This window comes from Triticum dicoccoides, chromosome 5A, assembly GCF_002162155.2.
Source record: "Triticum dicoccoides isolate Atlit2015 ecotype Zavitan chromosome 5A, WEW_v2.0, whole genome shotgun sequence".
In the NCBI taxonomy this organism is placed as follows: domain Eukaryota; kingdom Viridiplantae; phylum Streptophyta; class Magnoliopsida; order Poales; family Poaceae; genus Triticum; species Triticum dicoccoides.
Genome location: NC_041388.1, coordinates 91,451,425 through 91,468,401, shown reverse-complemented (window position 1 = coordinate 91,468,401; position 16,977 = coordinate 91,451,425).

The following is a 16,977-nucleotide window of genomic DNA, read 5'->3' as shown; positions in this document are numbered from 1 at the left end:
AGTGACAGTAAATTTTAGCACACTAGATAAATGTTTCCTTACCAAATTCCACTTACCAAAGGCGCTTCACTCCCCGGCAACGGCGCCAGAAAATAGCCTTGATGACCCACAAGTATATGGGATTAATTGTAGCTCTTTTCTATAAGTAAGAGTGTCGAACCCAACGAGGAGCAGAAGGAAATGACAAGTGGTTATCAGCAAGGTAATGTCTGCAAGTGCTGAAATTGGAAGTAACAGAGTAGTTTGATAGCAAGATAATTTGTAACGAGCAAGTAACGATAATGGTAGAAAAAGTGCAGCAAGGTAGCCCAATCCTTTTGAGGAAAAGGACAGGCCAAAACGATCTTTTATGATAAGCAAAGCGTTCTTGAGGGTACACGGGAATTTCATCTAGTCACTTTCACCATGTTGGTTCAATTTGTGTTTGCTACTTTGATAATTTGATATGTGGGTGGACCGGTGCTTAGGTGCCATTCTTACTTGAACAAACCTCCTACTTATGATTGACCCTCCCGCAAGCATCCGCAACTATGAGAAAAGTATTAAGAATAAATTCTAACCATAGCATTAAACTTTTGGATCAAATCGGTCCCTTACGGAATAGTGCATAAACTGGGGTTTAAGCTTCTGTCACTCTCGCAACCCATCATCTAATTGCTACTCCACAATGCATTCCCTTAGGCTCAAATATGGTGAAGTGTCATGTAGTCGACGTTCACATGACACCACTAAGGGGATCACAACATACATACTATCAAAATATCGAACACATATCAAGTTCACATGATTACTTGCAACATGATTTCTCTCGTGACCTCAAGAAAAAAGGTAACTACTCACAAATGATAATCATGATCAAGATCAGAGGGGTATTAAATAGAATATTGTATCTGAACATATAATCTTCCACCAAACAAGCCATATAGTAATCAACTACAAGATGTAATCAACACTACTAGTCACCCACAAGCACCAATCTATAGTTCCGGTAACAAGATTGAAGACAAGAGATGAACTAGGGTTTGAGATGAGATGGTGCTGCTGAAGATGTTGATGGAGATTGCCCTCCCCAAGATGGGATATTTGTTCGTGATGATGATGACGATGATTTCCTCCTCCGGAGGGAAGTTCCGCCGGCAGAATCGCTCCGCCGGAGGGCAAAAGTGCTCCTGCCCAAGTTCCGCCTTGAGACGGAGGCGCTCTGTCCCGAAAGTCCTCTCCTTATTTTTTCTAGGTCAAAATGACTTATACCAGAAGATTGGCACCGAAGGTGGGCCTGGGTGAGCACAACCCACCAGGGCGCGCCTGGGCTCCCTGGCGCGCCCAGGTGGGTTGTGCCCACCTGGTGGGCCTCCTCTGGTACTTATTTGCTCCAATATTCATCATATATTCCATAAAAATTCTCCGTGAAGTTTCAGCCTGTTTGGAGTTGTGCGGAATAGGTAGCCTGACATAGCTTCTCCAGGTCCAGATTTCCAGCTACCAGAATTCTCCCTATTTGTGTGTACCTTGCAAATTATGAGAGAAAATGCATTAGAATTACTCCAAAAAGCATTATTATGTATGAAAACATCATAAATAACAATAGGAAAACATGATGCAAAATGGACGTATCAATGATCATATAGCTGACATAGTATTTGTGGCTTGGCCACCATTCATCATTTTTTATAGTGAATAGCTTTATTTACCAATATGAATGCAATGGATGTTTCTATAGTGTTTGAAAAAGATCTTGCTATCCTGAGGGGCGAGCTGGAGAAAGTTTGGCGAGAAGCCGATCAATAGAAGGTTGTAGCGCTTAAAAGCGCGGAGGAGCTTGCCGTGGAGCACAGGACTCGGGTGGCGTCCGAGAAGTGGATCACGGAGATTGAGGAGTATCTGAAGAGCGTGACCTTGGCAAGCAAATCTTTGAAGGCCTCTGCTGCCAAGGATGCCACCGAGCTAAAAAAGCTGAAGGTGGACTGCCAGGAGGCCGCCACTCAGGAGAGGGCGACCAAGGAGGAGCTTCGACAAGCTACCAAAATAGTTGTCGGTAAGCCGTGCTTACTACAATGCATTTTCGAAGATGAAGCATTCCCCATATTAATGTGAAAATGGCGTTTGTCAGGTGAGTTCTACGACCCGCGTGCCACAAACGTTGCACCACACATCGCCATGACGTGCATGACGCCCACACCCCATAGCCAAGCCTATCGAGCCCCTTTATAAAAAAACCCTCGACCCCCATCATCATTTCCTAGATCACGCAGCACCTCCCAGTCGCTAGGCCACCGAATATAAGCTCATGTCGCCGCCACTAGGGTGGACTCTGACAAGCAACCATGTCATCGCCCATAAACCCCATCCCTCTTCCCTTGTTCCTCTCTCTCCCTCGCCACTTTCCTCGCATATGAACTTCTAGAACGATCGAATCGGTCCACGCCCGATGCTTGCCGCCACCGCCGATGTTCCAGTTGCTCTCCATGCCATGTGATTGGTCATAATCAGCTCAAAGACATATGGTGCATAATAAAGCACCCTCCTCTCCATCAAAGCAGCATTCATCTTGTGGAAGATGAAACAAATGACATACATTCTCCCTGTCCTTCACAATGACAAGAATAATGGATCAAGTTGACCAAGTGCCCACACACTCGATTTCCATCACCAACCTTCACTACAAGAGTATCACCAGACGCAAGATATCATAGCATGGCAAAAACTCAGTGGTACCTCCAACATGAACATGTGTGTCGAGGATATACCCCGCGGTATAACCCGACCTGAAGTATGACCTGGCCGAGACTTGGCAACTCACTGGTGACTTGGCCGAACTTGGCGACTCACTAGTAACCCAAAGGGCGGGTTAGATGAATGACAAGGCCCAAGGGCTAGAAGGGGGGCTCGTGAGAAGACCGACTCAAGGTACGGTATCTGGTGGGCCGGCTTTAGAGGAAAGGCATAAGGAATATTTTCCTTACAAGAGGAGCAAGATCTGGACTACAATTCCACTTGTAAATAAGAAAATAGACTAGTCCTAATCCTACTAGGACTCTGCATGAAAGCCACCCCTTCAACTTATATAAGGAGGGGCAGGGCACCCCAAGAGTTACAAGTTTTTAGACAGACAAACGAGTCTTGGACAAGATAAAAGTAGATGCTCTCGAGATAGAGGGAGTGAAACACCGCCCTTGTAATCGAGATCATCATCATCATCAATATCAATCAAGCAGGATGTAGGCTTTTACCTCCACTGCGAGGGGCCGAACTTGGGTAAAACCCCGCATCTCTCGATTCCAACCAACCCCGTTCAAGCTACTACCTAGTTGTGATGGCCTCACAACTAAGTCCTCACACTAGGACATCTGCCGTGACAAAATCACGACAGTTGGCACCCACCAAGGGTCCAACGCACGATGGTGTTGTGTTCTTGGAGGGAGCGCTACCAAGGATCGAGAAGCTCATGGTCAACCGGAGGAGAAAGAGACGGCACGAAAAGATCTACATCAAAGTGCTCAACTTCATCAGTAACAACTTCACGGCGGCCGACTTTCCACCGCGGTCAGCTTCACTGTAATCGCAGCTTGAACTGGCGGTTGAGCTATTAACAACATCAAGATATACTTCAACCTAGCCGAAAGAGTGAAAACAATTTCATCCATGGAATTTAAGGCTCGCTTCAGGCAGTTCAAGCTACACAGACATGACTCAGCAGATTCAGCCGGTTTCAAGAAATTCAAGAAGCCCGATCATTTCAGGGAAGACAACCCGGTCCCGGCGGCAGCTACCTTAATAGCAAAACAATAAAGGTTGCCGAAGAGGACTAGCTGCCATGATGTTGTTCAAACATGGGTACCCTTCCTTAGTGGCGAAACAATAAAGGTTGCCAAAGAGAACTAGTTGCCATGATGCACGGTTCAAACATGGGTATCCTGCCTTATTGGCTCATCATATTATGATCAACGTAATAAAGCCGGCATCCCCGAAACTCGGAGCTTCTGTTGTCATATATTGAGCATGAGTCTTTTATTAATTGATCATAAGGTCACTTGGGGGCTTCCAACTCACCGAGTTTAGCTATCTCACCCTCTTGACCTGGCAAATAATCCCGCAATAATTGGTTAAACCTGCCTATATGCAAGATGCTACTCTGAAAAGGTGACCCCTCGTACTCTTGACAGTCAATCTTTATGACCCTGAACTTGTCATTTTTTAAACGATGGATTAGGTCACGTGACAGCCGGCTTACATTGAGTGAGGATAAACCAAAGCTATCATGCCAGCTTCACTGAAGCAAGACTCGAGCCTCAAAAGTCGGTCTTTTATACTCTATTATCATACACATGCATCATCATACTGTTGGAATATGCCCTAGAGGCAATAATAAATTAGTTATTATTATATTTCATTGTTCATGATAATCGTTTATTATCCATGCTAGAATTGTATTGATAGGAAACTCAGATACATGTGTGGATACATAGACAACACCATGTCCCTAGTAAGCCTCTAGTTGACTAGCTCGTTGATCAATAGATGGTTACGGTTTCCTGACCATGGACATTGGATGTCGTTGATAACGGGATAACATCATTGGGAGAATGATGTGATGGACAAGACCCAATCCTAAGCCTAGCACAAGATCGTGTAGTTCGTATGCTAAAGCTTTTCTAATGTCAAGTATCATTTCCTTAGACCATGAGATTGTGCAACTCCCGGATACCGTAGGAGTGCTTTGGGTGTGCCAAACGTCACAATGTAACTGGGTGGCTATAAATGTACACTACGGGTATCTCCGAAAGTGTCTGTTGGGTTGGCACGAATTGAGACTGGGATTTGTCACTCCGTGTAACGGAGAGGTATCTCTAGGCCCACTCGGTAGGACATCATCATAATGTGCACAATGTGATCAAGGAGTTGATCACGGGATGATGTGTTACAGAACGAGTAAAGAGACTTGCCGGTAACGAGATTGAACAAGGTATCGGGATACCGACGATCGAATCTCGGGCAAGTATCGTACCGATAGACAAAGGGAATTGTATACGGGATTGATTGAATCCTTGACATCGTGGTTCATTCGATGAGATCATCGTGGAGCATGTGGGAGACAACATGGGTATCCAGATCCCGTTGTTGGTTATTGACCAGAGAGTTGTCTCGACCATGTCTGCATGACTCCCGAACCCGTAGGGTCTACACACTTAAGGTTCGATGACGCTAGGGTTATAGGGAAAGTATGTACGCGGTTACCGAATGTTGTTCGGAGTCCCAGATGAGATCCCGGACGTCACGAGGAGTTCTGGAATGGTCCGGAGGTAAAGATTGATATATAGGAAGTATGGTTTTGGCCACCGAAAGTGTTTCGGGCATCACCGGTAGTGTACCGGGACCACCGGAGGGATCCGGGGGTCCACCGGGAGGGGCCACGGGCCCCGGAGGCATACATGGGCCAATAGTGGGAAGGGACCAGCCCCTAGGTGGGCTGGGGCGCCTCCCACCAAGGCCCAAGGCGCCTCCTAGAGGGGAAGGGGGCAAACCCTAGGGCAGATGGGCCCTAAGGCCCACCCCAGGTGCGCATCCCCCTCTCTCCCTTGTGACCGCCACCCTAGATGGGATATAGGGCTGCCGCACCCCTTGGGGTGGGAACTCTAGGTGGGGGCGCAGCCCTCCCTCTCCCCCTATATATAGTGGAGGCAAAGGGGCAGCCCAACACACGAAGTTCTCTCCCTGTTGGCGCAACCCTACCTCTCTCCCTCCTCGTCTCTCGTAGTGCTTGGCGAAGCCCTGCTGGAGTCCTGCACTCCTCCACCACCACCACGCCGTCGTGCTGCTGCTGGACGGAGTCTTCCCCAACCTCTCCTTCTCCCCTTGCTGGATCAAGGCGTAGGAGACGTCACCGGGCTGCACATGTGTTGAACGCGGAGGCGCCATTGTTCGGCGCTTAGATCGGAATCAACCGTGATCTGAATCGCTACGAGTACGACTCCTTCATCCGCGTTCTTGCAACGCTTCCGCTTAGCGATCTACAAGGGTATGTAGATGCACTCTCCTTCCCCTCGTTGCTAGATTACTCCATAGATTGATCTTGGTGATGCGTAGAAAATTTTAAATTTCTGCTACGATCCCCAACAGTGGCATCATGAGCTAGGTCTATGCGTAGTTTCTATGCACGAGTAGAACACAAGTTGTTGTGGGTGTCGATTTTGTCAATTTACTTGTCGTTACTAGTCTTATCTTGATTCGGCAGCATCGTGGGATGAAGCGGCCCGGACCGACCTTACACGTACGCTTACGTGAGACTGGTTCCACCGACTGACATGCACTAGTTGCATAAGGTGGATAGCGGGTGTCTGTCTCTCCCACTTTAGTCATATCGGATTCGATGAAAAGGGTCCTTACGAAGGGTAAATAGAAATTGGCATATCACGTTGTGGTTTTGGCGTAGGTAAGAAACGTTCTTGCTAGAAACCTATAGCAGCCACGTAAAAACTTGCAACAACAATTAGAGGTCGTCTAACTTGTTTTTGCAGCATGTGCCATGTGATGTGATATGGCCAAAAGGATGTGATGTATGAGATTGATCATGTTCTTGTAATAGGAATCACGACTTGCATGTCGATGAGTATGACAACCGGCAGGAGCCATAGGAGTTGTCTTAATTTATTTATGACCTGCATGTCAACATAAACGTCATGTAATTACTTTACTTTATTGCTAAAGCGTTAGCCATAGTAGTAGAAGTAATAGATGACGAGACAACTTCAAGAAGACACGATGATGGAGATCATGATGATGGAGATCATGGTGTCATGCCGGTGACAACGATGATCGTGGAGCCCCGAAGATGGAGATCATAAGGAGCAAAATGATATTGGCCATATCATGTCACTATTTGATTGCATGTGATGTTTATCATGCCCCTAACTGTGCACCGTTGCGAAGGTTCGTTGTTTCGAAGCACCACGTGATGATCGGGTGTGATAGATTCTAACATTCGAATACAACGGGTGTTGACGAGCCTAGCATGTACAGGCATGGCCTCGGAACACATGCGAAACACTTAGGTTGACTTGACGAGCCTAGCATGTACAGACATGGCCTCGGAACACGGAAGACCGAAAGGCCGAGCATGAGTCGTATAGAAGATACGATCAACATGAAGATGTTCACCGATGTTGACTAGTCCGTCTCACGTGATGATCGGACATGGCCTAGTTGACTCAGAGCATGTTTCACTTAGATGACTAGAGGGATGTCTATCTGAGTGGGAGTTCATTAAATAATTTGATTAGATGAACTTAATTATCATGAACATAGTCTAAATTGTCTTTGCAAATATGTTGTAGATAAATAGCTCACGTTGTAGCTCCCTGTTTCAATACGTTCCTAGAGAAAGACTAAGTTGAAAGATATTGTAAGCAATGATGCGGACTGGGTCCGTAGTCCAAGGAGTGTCCTCACTGCTACACAAAAGGCTTAAGTCTTTGATGCACCGCTCAATGTGCAAACCCCTACAACGTCGTTTGTGGATGTTGTGAACACCTGACAGACACATCCTGATGACTACTTGATAGTTTAGTGCACCATACTTTACGGCTTAGAATCGGGATTCCAATGACGTTTTGAATGCCATAATACATATGAGATGTTCCAAGAGCTGAAATTGGGATTTCAGGCTCATGCCCGTGTTGAGAGGTATGAGACCTCTGACAAGTTCTTTTGCCAACAAGATGGAGGAGAATAGCTTAGCTAGTGAGCATGTGCTCAGAATGTCTGGGTGCTACAATCACTTAAATCAAGTGGGAGTTAAACTTCCAGATAAGATAGTGATTGATAGAGTTCTCTAGCCACTATCACTAAGCTACTAGATCTTCGTGATGAACTATGACATGCAAGGGATGGAGTTGATCCCGGAGCTGTTCGCGGTGCTTAAGACCGCAAAAGGTAGAAACCAAGAAGGAGCATCAAGTGTTGATGGTTTAACAAGACCACTGGTTTCAAGAAGGGCAAGGGCTAGAAGGGAAACTTCATGGATGGCAAACCAGTTGCCGCTCCAGTGAAGGAACCCAAGGTTGAACCCAAACCCGAGACTAAGTGCTTCTATTGTAAGGGGAACGGTCACTGGTAGCGGAATTACCCCAAATGCATGGTAGATAAGAAGGCTGGCAACTTCAACAAAGTATATACGTGTTATTAATGTGTACATCACTAGTACTCCTGGTAGCACCTGGGTATTGGATACCGGTTCAGTTGCTATTATTGGTGACTTGAAGCAAAAGCTACGGACTAAACGGAGACTGGCTAAGGGCGAGGTGACGATGTGTGTTGGAAGTGTTTCCAAAGTTGATGAGATCACCATCGCACGCTCCATTTGCCTTCGGGATTAGTATTGAACCTAGATAAATGTTATCAGGTGTCTACATTGAGCATGAATATGATTAGATCATGTTCATTGCAATACGGTTATTCATTTAAGTTAGAGAATAATAGTTATTCTGTTTACATGAATAATACCTTTCATGGTCATGCACCCTATGTGAATGGTTCAGTGAATCTCGGTCGTGGTAATACACATGTTCACGCCAAAAGATGTAGAGTTAATAATGATAGTACCACTTTCTTGTGGCACTGCCGCTTAGGTCATATTGGCGTAAGATGCATGAAGAAACTCCGTGTCGATGGATGTTTGGAGTCACTTGATTTCGAATCGCTTGACACATGCGAGCCATGCCTCATGGGCAGGATGACTAAGACCCCGTTTTCAGGTACAATGAAACGGGCAAGTGACTTGTTGGAAATCATACATGCTGATGCGTGTGATCCAATGAGAATTGAAGCATGCGGTGGATATCGCTATTTTCTCATCTTCACTGACGATTTGAGTAGATATAGGTATATTTACTTAATGAAGCACAAGTCTGAAACATTTGAAAAGTTCAAGCGGTTTCAGAGTGAAGTTAAGAAGATCAAATTCCTACGATCTGATCGATGAGAATTTCTGAGTTATGAGTTTGGCAATCACTTAAGACATTGTGGAATTGTTTCGCAGTTGAAGCCACCCGGAACACCACAGCGTAATGGTGTGTCCGGACGTCATAATCGAACCTTATGAGATATGATGCGATCTATGATGTCTCTTACTGATCTACCGCTATTATTTTGAGGTTATGCATTAGAGACAGCTGCATTCACTTTAGATAGGACACCATCTAAGTCCGTTGAGACGACGTCGTGTGAACATTGGTTTGGCAAGAAACCAAAATTGTCGTTTCTTAATGTTTGGGGCTGCGATGCTCAAGGCTTCAGCTGGAGAAGCTCGAACCCAAAAACGGACAAACACATCTTCATAGGATACCCAAAGACAGTTGGGTATACCTTCTATCTCAGATCCGAGGGCAAATTGTTTGTCGCTAAGAACGGGTCCTTTCTCGAGAAGGAGTTTCTCTCGAAAGAATTGAGTGGGAGGAAGATAGAACTTGATGAGGTTGTCGAACCTTTATTTCAACCAGAGAGTGATGCAACACAGAAAGATGTTTTCTGTGGCGCCTACGTCTGTTGAAGAGGAAGTTAATGATAGTGATCATGAAGCTTCGGATCAAGTTGCTATTGAACCTCATAGATCGACAAGGATATGTACTACTCCTGGGTGGTACAGTAATCCTGTCTTAGATATCATGTTGTTAGACAACAATGAACCTACGAGCTATGGAGAAGCGATGGTGGGCCCGTATTCCGACAAATGGTTAGAATCCATGAAATCCGAGATAGGATCCATGTATCAGAGCAAAGTATGGACTTTGGTGGACTTGCCCGATGATCGGCAAGCCATTGAGATAAATGGATCTTTAAGAAGAAGACGGACGTGGGCGGTAATGTTACCGTCTATGAAGCTCGACTTGTGGGAAAGAGTCTTTTCACAAGTTCAAGGAGTTGACTACGATGAGAATTTCTCACCCGTAGCAATGCTTAAGTCCGTCGGAATCATGTTAGCATTAGCTGTATTTTTTGATTATGAAATCTGACAGATGGATGTCAAAACGAGTTCTCTTACCAGTTTTTGTAAGAAAAGGTTGTATGTGATACAATAAAAGGTTTTGTCGATCCTAGGGATGCTAAAAGGTATGCTGGATCCAGGAATCCTTCTATGGACTAGAGCAAGCATCTCGGAGTCGGAATATATGCTTTGATGGAGTGATCAAAGCTTTTAGGTTTATACAATGTTTGCTAGAAACTTGTATTTACAAGAAAGTGAGTGGGAGCACTACAACATTTCTGATAAGTATATGTGGATGACATATTGTTGATTCGAAATGATGTAGAATTTCTGGAAAGCATAAACGGTTGTTTGAAGAGTGATTTTCAAAGGAAGACCTGCATAAAGCTGCTTACATATTGGGCATAAAGATCTATAGAGATAGATCAAAACGCCTGATGATACTTTCAAAGAACGCACACCTTGACATGTTTTTGAAGGAGTTCAAAATAGATCAGTCAAAGAAGGGGTTCTTACCTGATTTGTAAGGTGTGAAGTTGAGTAAGACTCGAAGATTGACCACGGCAGAAGAAAGAGGAAGGACGAAGATCGTCCCCTATGCTTTTGTCATAGGCTCTATACGGTATGCCATGCTAAGTACCACACCAGATGTGTGCCTTGCCACATGTCTGGCAAGAGGGTACAAAGGTGATCTAGGAGTGGATCCCCAGATAGAGGTCAAAATTATTCTTGGAGGAATAAGGAAATGTTTCTCGGTTATGGAGGTGATAAAGAGTTTGACGTAAAGAGTTACGTTGATGCAAGCTTAACACCTATCCGGATAGCTCTGAGTAGAGATACCGGATACGTATAATGGAGCAACAATTTGGAATAGCTCCAAGTGGAACGTGGTAGTAGCATCTACGATATGACATAAAGTTTTGCGAAATACATAGGGATCTGAATATGGCAAGACCCGTTGACTACAACCTCTCTCACAAGCATAACATGATCAAACCCAGAACTCTTTGAGTGTTTATCACATAGTGATGTGAACTAGATTAGTGACTCTAGTGCAAGTGGGAGACTGTTGGAAATATGCCCTAGAGGCAATAATAAATTAGTTATTATTATATTTCATTGTTCATGATAATCGTTTATTATCCATGCTAGAATTGTATTGATAGGAAACTCAGATACATGTGTGGATACATAGACAACACCATGTCCCTAGTAAGCCTCTAGTTGACTAGCTCGTTGATCAATAGATGGTTACGGTTTCCTGACCATGGACATTGGATGTCGTTGATAACGGGATCACATCATTAGGAGAATGATGTGATGGACAAGACCCAATCCTAAGCCTAGCACAAGATCGTGTAGTTCGTATGCTAAAGCTTTTTTAATGTCAAGTATCATTTCCTTAGACCATGAGATTGTGCAACTCCCGGATACCGTAGGAGTGCTTTGGGTGTGCCAAACGTCACAACGTAACTGGGTGGCTATAAAGGTACACTACGGGTATCTCTGAAAGTGTTTGTTGGGTTGGCATGAATCGAGACTGGGATTTGTCACTCCGTGTAACGGAGAGGTATCTCTGGGCCCACTCGGTAGGACATCATCATAATGTGCACAATGTGAACAAGGAGTTGATCACGGGATGATGTGTTACGGAACGAGTAAAGAGACTTGCCGGTAACGAGATTGAACAAGGTATCTGTGACGCCCTGAGACCGATGCGCCAGGTGTCTGCCAGTTATTCGTCGGCGTTGCCATGTCATTTGCTTGCGTGTTGCATTTCATCATGTCATCATGTGCATTGCATCATCATGTTTTCAAAACTTGCATCTGTCCCGGTCTCCCAGTTCCTTCCGTTGTCTGTTCTGAGCCCAGACACACTCGAACACGCCTGCGGCACGTCCGAATATTATTTTATAAGTGGCCGGATAATGTTCTCGGAATGGGATGAGAGTTGGCGTGCGGACTTATTATAGTGTAGATAGACCGCCTGTCAAATTTCATCGCATTCGGAGTTCGTTTGACGCCCCAACGGATAACTATAGCGGCATTATAGCCGGTCTAACGTCGGACGTTTTCGGTCTCCGGAAACAGATGTCGGGCCCTCCCTCTCTATCTCTCTCTTCTCCCCCTTGCAGTCTCGCCACAGCCCACCTAGTCCATCCTCCTTCCCCTCTTCGCTTCCGGAGTTGTCCGATGCGACCGCACGGTCCGAAACCCTCTCTGCTCAGTGCATCAAACCCCCCTCGCGCGCGCGTCCGAAAAGCTGTCCCGGATCCGACCCGGACTGTCGCCACCGTTGTGTCCGGAACATCCCCAAACATCTACAAAACATCTCAGTTTTGTTAATTGGGTCCCCTAACCTATTTATCCGGGATCGTCCGATTAAGATCGGAGGAACCAAATGCCCCTATCCGAAAATCCTTTTGCTATATATATCGTCCAACCCTAAAATTGAGGGGAGATGTCCCATCCTCCGAATCCTCATGCGCGCCGCCACTGCAAATCCCCCTCGGGATCTCCCCTGCCCGATCCACCGAAGCCGCCTCCTCCTTCCTTGTTTTCCCCATCGAGCCTACCACCTTCCCTGATCCACCCATCGATCCAGCCCCGTCGGGCTCCTCTGCTCGACCTCCACGCACCCGCAGCCTCCTCTGCCTCGCCCTCGTGAGCACGACCACGGGGGCGCCACATCGCCGGTCCTCTCACGCGCCCGATGCTCAAGCTCCTCTGCCCGGGCACCCCACGCACCTCAAACCGTCGTCGTCCTTCGTCCGCGGCCTCCTCGTCCAGGCCTTCGCCGCCTTGTCTCGCGTCAGACCTGCTGCAGTGCTGCCGGCGACCTGGTCCAAGAACAGAGGAGACAACGCCGCCGCCTGGGGCATCTCCACCGCCGACTCCTCCATCTCTGGTTCCGTCCGGCATCGCTGCCTCGCCAGCAAAGGCAGCATCGCCCGAGCGTGCCTCCACCTCGCGATCCCGCCGCCACCACTGAACCTCGCCGCCGGCAAGCCACCAGCAGGACCTTGTCAAGCCCGTGCCAAGTCTGCCTCGTCGCCTTCTGTTCGTCGCCACCAACCGGAGCTCTGGCGAGCCCTCGTTGTACTTCGTCGGGGCCTCGCTATCGGCAGCTCGACTGAAGCCGCCTCCCTTCCCTCGAGTCCGTCCAGCTCCGCCATCCGCCATGGGCGTGGAGCTCGTCGGCGTCGTCTTCGTGTCGTCCCAGACCCGTCGTCGTTTGCCTCCTCGTAGCCGCCAGAGCCGCACCTCCCTGTGCCCTTCATCCCTCGCCGCGCCGCTCCTCTGTTTTGATCGAGCAGAGGAGGACGAGCAGCGCCCGTGCCCGTTGACTGCGTCGCCCCGAGCCGGCCCTTCTCTGTTCTCGGGCCACAAGCGCGCTTCAGGCCCAGCCGCAAGCCCCACGGCCCAGCTTCCTCCTCCACCCACTGGGCCAAGCCCATGGGTGAGCTGACCCAGGGCCCATTCCTTTTTTTTCTTTTTCCAACTGATGGGCCAGTTCAGTTTTAGCCCGTGGTCATTTTTTTCCCTTGGACGTTTTGCTAAATTTCCCTGAACATGCATATTACAGAAATGCCATTTTTCTTGCATTGCTCATAATTAAATAACCGTGCACCGGATTAAAATGATCTCTATATGTAATTTGACTAGAATTTCATCTAGTTTCATAATATGAAATTTTCAACCATGTTTAAAATGATTAAATTGCTGTTTGTTTAAGTTTTGCTTAATTGCCATGCTAAAATGCTTTAATTCATAACTAAATAACCGTAACTCCGAATTTAATAAACTTTATATGTAAATGGGGTAGAATTTTGCCTAGTTTAACATGGTGGCTTCACTTTGCATGCTTAACAACTCTAAAATTGTGTTTAGGGCAGAACAGTACCAAACCTAATATATGCATATGAGGACTTTCCGTACTTGTTGTTTTGTTGTTCCGGCCTCATTTAAACGTGCCTATATTAGATAGTTTGATCATGCTTCACCTCTTGCCATGCTAACAACATTTAATCTTGTTGGGTACATAAACGAGAGAGAACTAAATAAGTCATGTGGTGTTTTCTTCAATATGCAACTCCGTTGCATATTGAGCTCCACTTAATTTGTAGGGTTGTTTGTGCACTTTGCCATGCCATGCTTCTTTATATCGGACATGCATCATACTCGGTTGTGCATCTTGCCATGCTTATGTGGTGGTTGTTTACTATGTTGTTTGCTTTCTTTCCGGTGTATTTCTTCTCGATAATTCGGTAACGTCGCGTTTGTGAGGACCCGTTCGACTACGTCTGTTTGTCTTCTTCATGGACTCGTTCTTCTTCCTTGCGGGATCTCAGGCAAGATGACCATACCCTCGAAATCACTTCTATATTTGCTTGCTAGATGCTCGCTCTTTTGCTATGCCTATGTTGTGATACCTACCACTTGCTTATCATGCCTCCTATATTGTCGAACCAAGCCTCTAACCCACCTTGTCCTAGCAAATCGTTGTTTGGCTATGTTACCGCTTTGCTCAACCCCTCTTATAGCGTTGTTAGTTGCAGGTGAAGATGAAGTTTGTTCCTTGTTGGAAAATGGCTATGTTGTTCCTTGTTGGAACATGATTATTTGTTTGGGATATCACAATACCTCTTATTTAATTAATGCATCTATATACTTGGTAAAGGGTGGAAGGCTCGGCCTTATGCCTGGTGTTTTGTTCCACTCTTTCCGCCCTAGTTTCCGTCATATCGGCGTTATGTTCCCAGATTTTGCGTTCCTTACGCGGTTGGGTTATAATGGGAACCCCTTGATAGTTCGCCTTGAATAAAACTCCTCCAGCAAGGCCGGACATTGATTTTACCATTTTCCACCTAGCCTTTTTCTTTCCCTTGAGTCGGCCGGCTCAAGGGTCATCTTTATTTAACCCCCCCGGGCTAGTGCTTCTCTAAGTGTTGGTCCAACTGAGCAATGTCCGAGGCTACCAGGGGCAACTCTGGGCTGGCTTACCCGACGTCTTGCTCATCCGGTGTGCCCTGAGAACAAGATATGTGCAGCTCCTATCGGGATTTGTCGGCACATCTGGGTGGCTTTGCTGGTCTTGTTTTACCATTGTCGAAATGTCTTGTAACTGGGATTCCGAGCCTGATCGGGTCTTCCCGCTAGAAGGAATATCCTTCGTTGACCGTGAGAGCTTGTGATGGGCTAAGTTGGGACACCCCTACAGGGATATGAACTTTCGAAAGCCGTGCCCGCGGTTATAGGCAGATGGGAATTTGTTAATGTCCGGTTGTAGAAAACCTGAAGTTTATCTTAATTAAAATACATCAACCGCGTGTGTAACCGTGATGGTCTCTTCTCGGCGGAGTCCGGGAAGTGAACACAGTGTTGGAGTAATGCTTGACGTAGGTTGTTCTAGGATCACTTCTTGATCATAGTTTCTCGATCGTGCTTTGCCTTCTCTTCTCGCTCTCTTTTGCGTATGTTAGCCACCATATATGCTAGTCGCTTGCTGCAGCTCCACCTCATACCTTTACCTTACCCATGAGCTTAAATAGTCTTGATCGCGAGGGTGTGAGATTGCTGAGTCCCCGTGACTCACAGATACTTCCAAAAACCAGCTTGCAGGTGCCGTTGAACCGTGCAGATGACGCAACCAAGCTCAAGGAGGAGCTCGATGAAGATCTTGTCCTTTGTGTTGTTTCGATTCTAGTTGGTCAGTAGTGGAGCCCAGTTGGGGTCGATCGGGGATCGGTGTAGCATTTGGGGTAGTCTTCTTTTATTTTGGTTCCGTAGTCGGACCTTGATTGTATCTGATTGATGTAATGCTTTACTCATGTAATTGTGTGAAGTGGCGAGTGTAAGCCAACTATGTATCTCTTTCCCTTATGTATTACATGGGTTGTGTGAAGATTACGTCACTTGCGACATTGCTTTCAATGCGGTTATGCCTCTAAGTTTTGCTTCGACACGTGGGAGATATAGCCGCATCGAGGGCATCACAGTATCGGGATACCGATGATCGAATCTCGGGCAAGTATCGTACCGATAGACAAAGGGAATTGTATACGGGATTGATTGAATCCTTGACATCGTGGTTCATCCGATGATATCATCGTGGAGCATGTGGGAGCCAATATGGGTATCCAGATCCCGCTGTTGGTTATTGATCAGAGAGTTTTCTCGGCCATGTCCGCATGACTCTCGAACCCGTAGGGTCTACACACTTAAGGTTCGATGACGCTAGGGTTATAGGGAAAGTATGTACGTGGTTACCGAATGTTGTTCGGAGTCCCGGATGAGATCCCGGACATCACGAGGAGTTCCGGAATGGTCCGGAGGTAAAGATTGATATATAGGAAGTATGGTTTTGGCCACCGGAAGTATTCCGGGCATCACCGGTAGTGTACCAGGACCACCGGAGGGGTCCGGGGGTCCACCGGGAGGGGCCACAGGCCCCGGAGGCCTACATGGGCCAATAGTGGGAAGGGACCAGCCCCTAGGTGGGCTGGGGCGCCTCCCACCAAGGCCCAAGGCGCCTCCTAGAGGGGAAGGGGGCAAACCCTAGGGCAGATGGGCCCTAAGGCCCACCCCAGGTGCGCCTCCCCCTCTCCCCCTTGTGGCCGCCACCCTAGATGGGATCTAGGGCTGCGCACCCCTTGGGGTGGGAACCCTAGGTGGGGGCGCAGCCCTCCCTCTCCCCCTATATATAGTGGAGGCAAAGGGGCAGCCCAACACACGAAGTTCTCTCCCTGTTGGCGCAGCCCTACCTCTCTCCCTCCTCGTCTCTCGTAGGGCTTGGCGAAGCCCTGCTGGAGTCCCGCGCTCCTCCACCACCACCACGCCGTCGTGCTGCTGCTGGACGGAGTCTTCCCCAACCTCTCCTTCTCCCCTTGCTGGATCAAGGCGTAGGAGACGTCATCGGGCTGCACGTGTGTTGAACGCGGAGGCGCCGTTGTTCGGCGCTTAGATCGGAATCAACCGCGATCTGAATCGCTACGAGT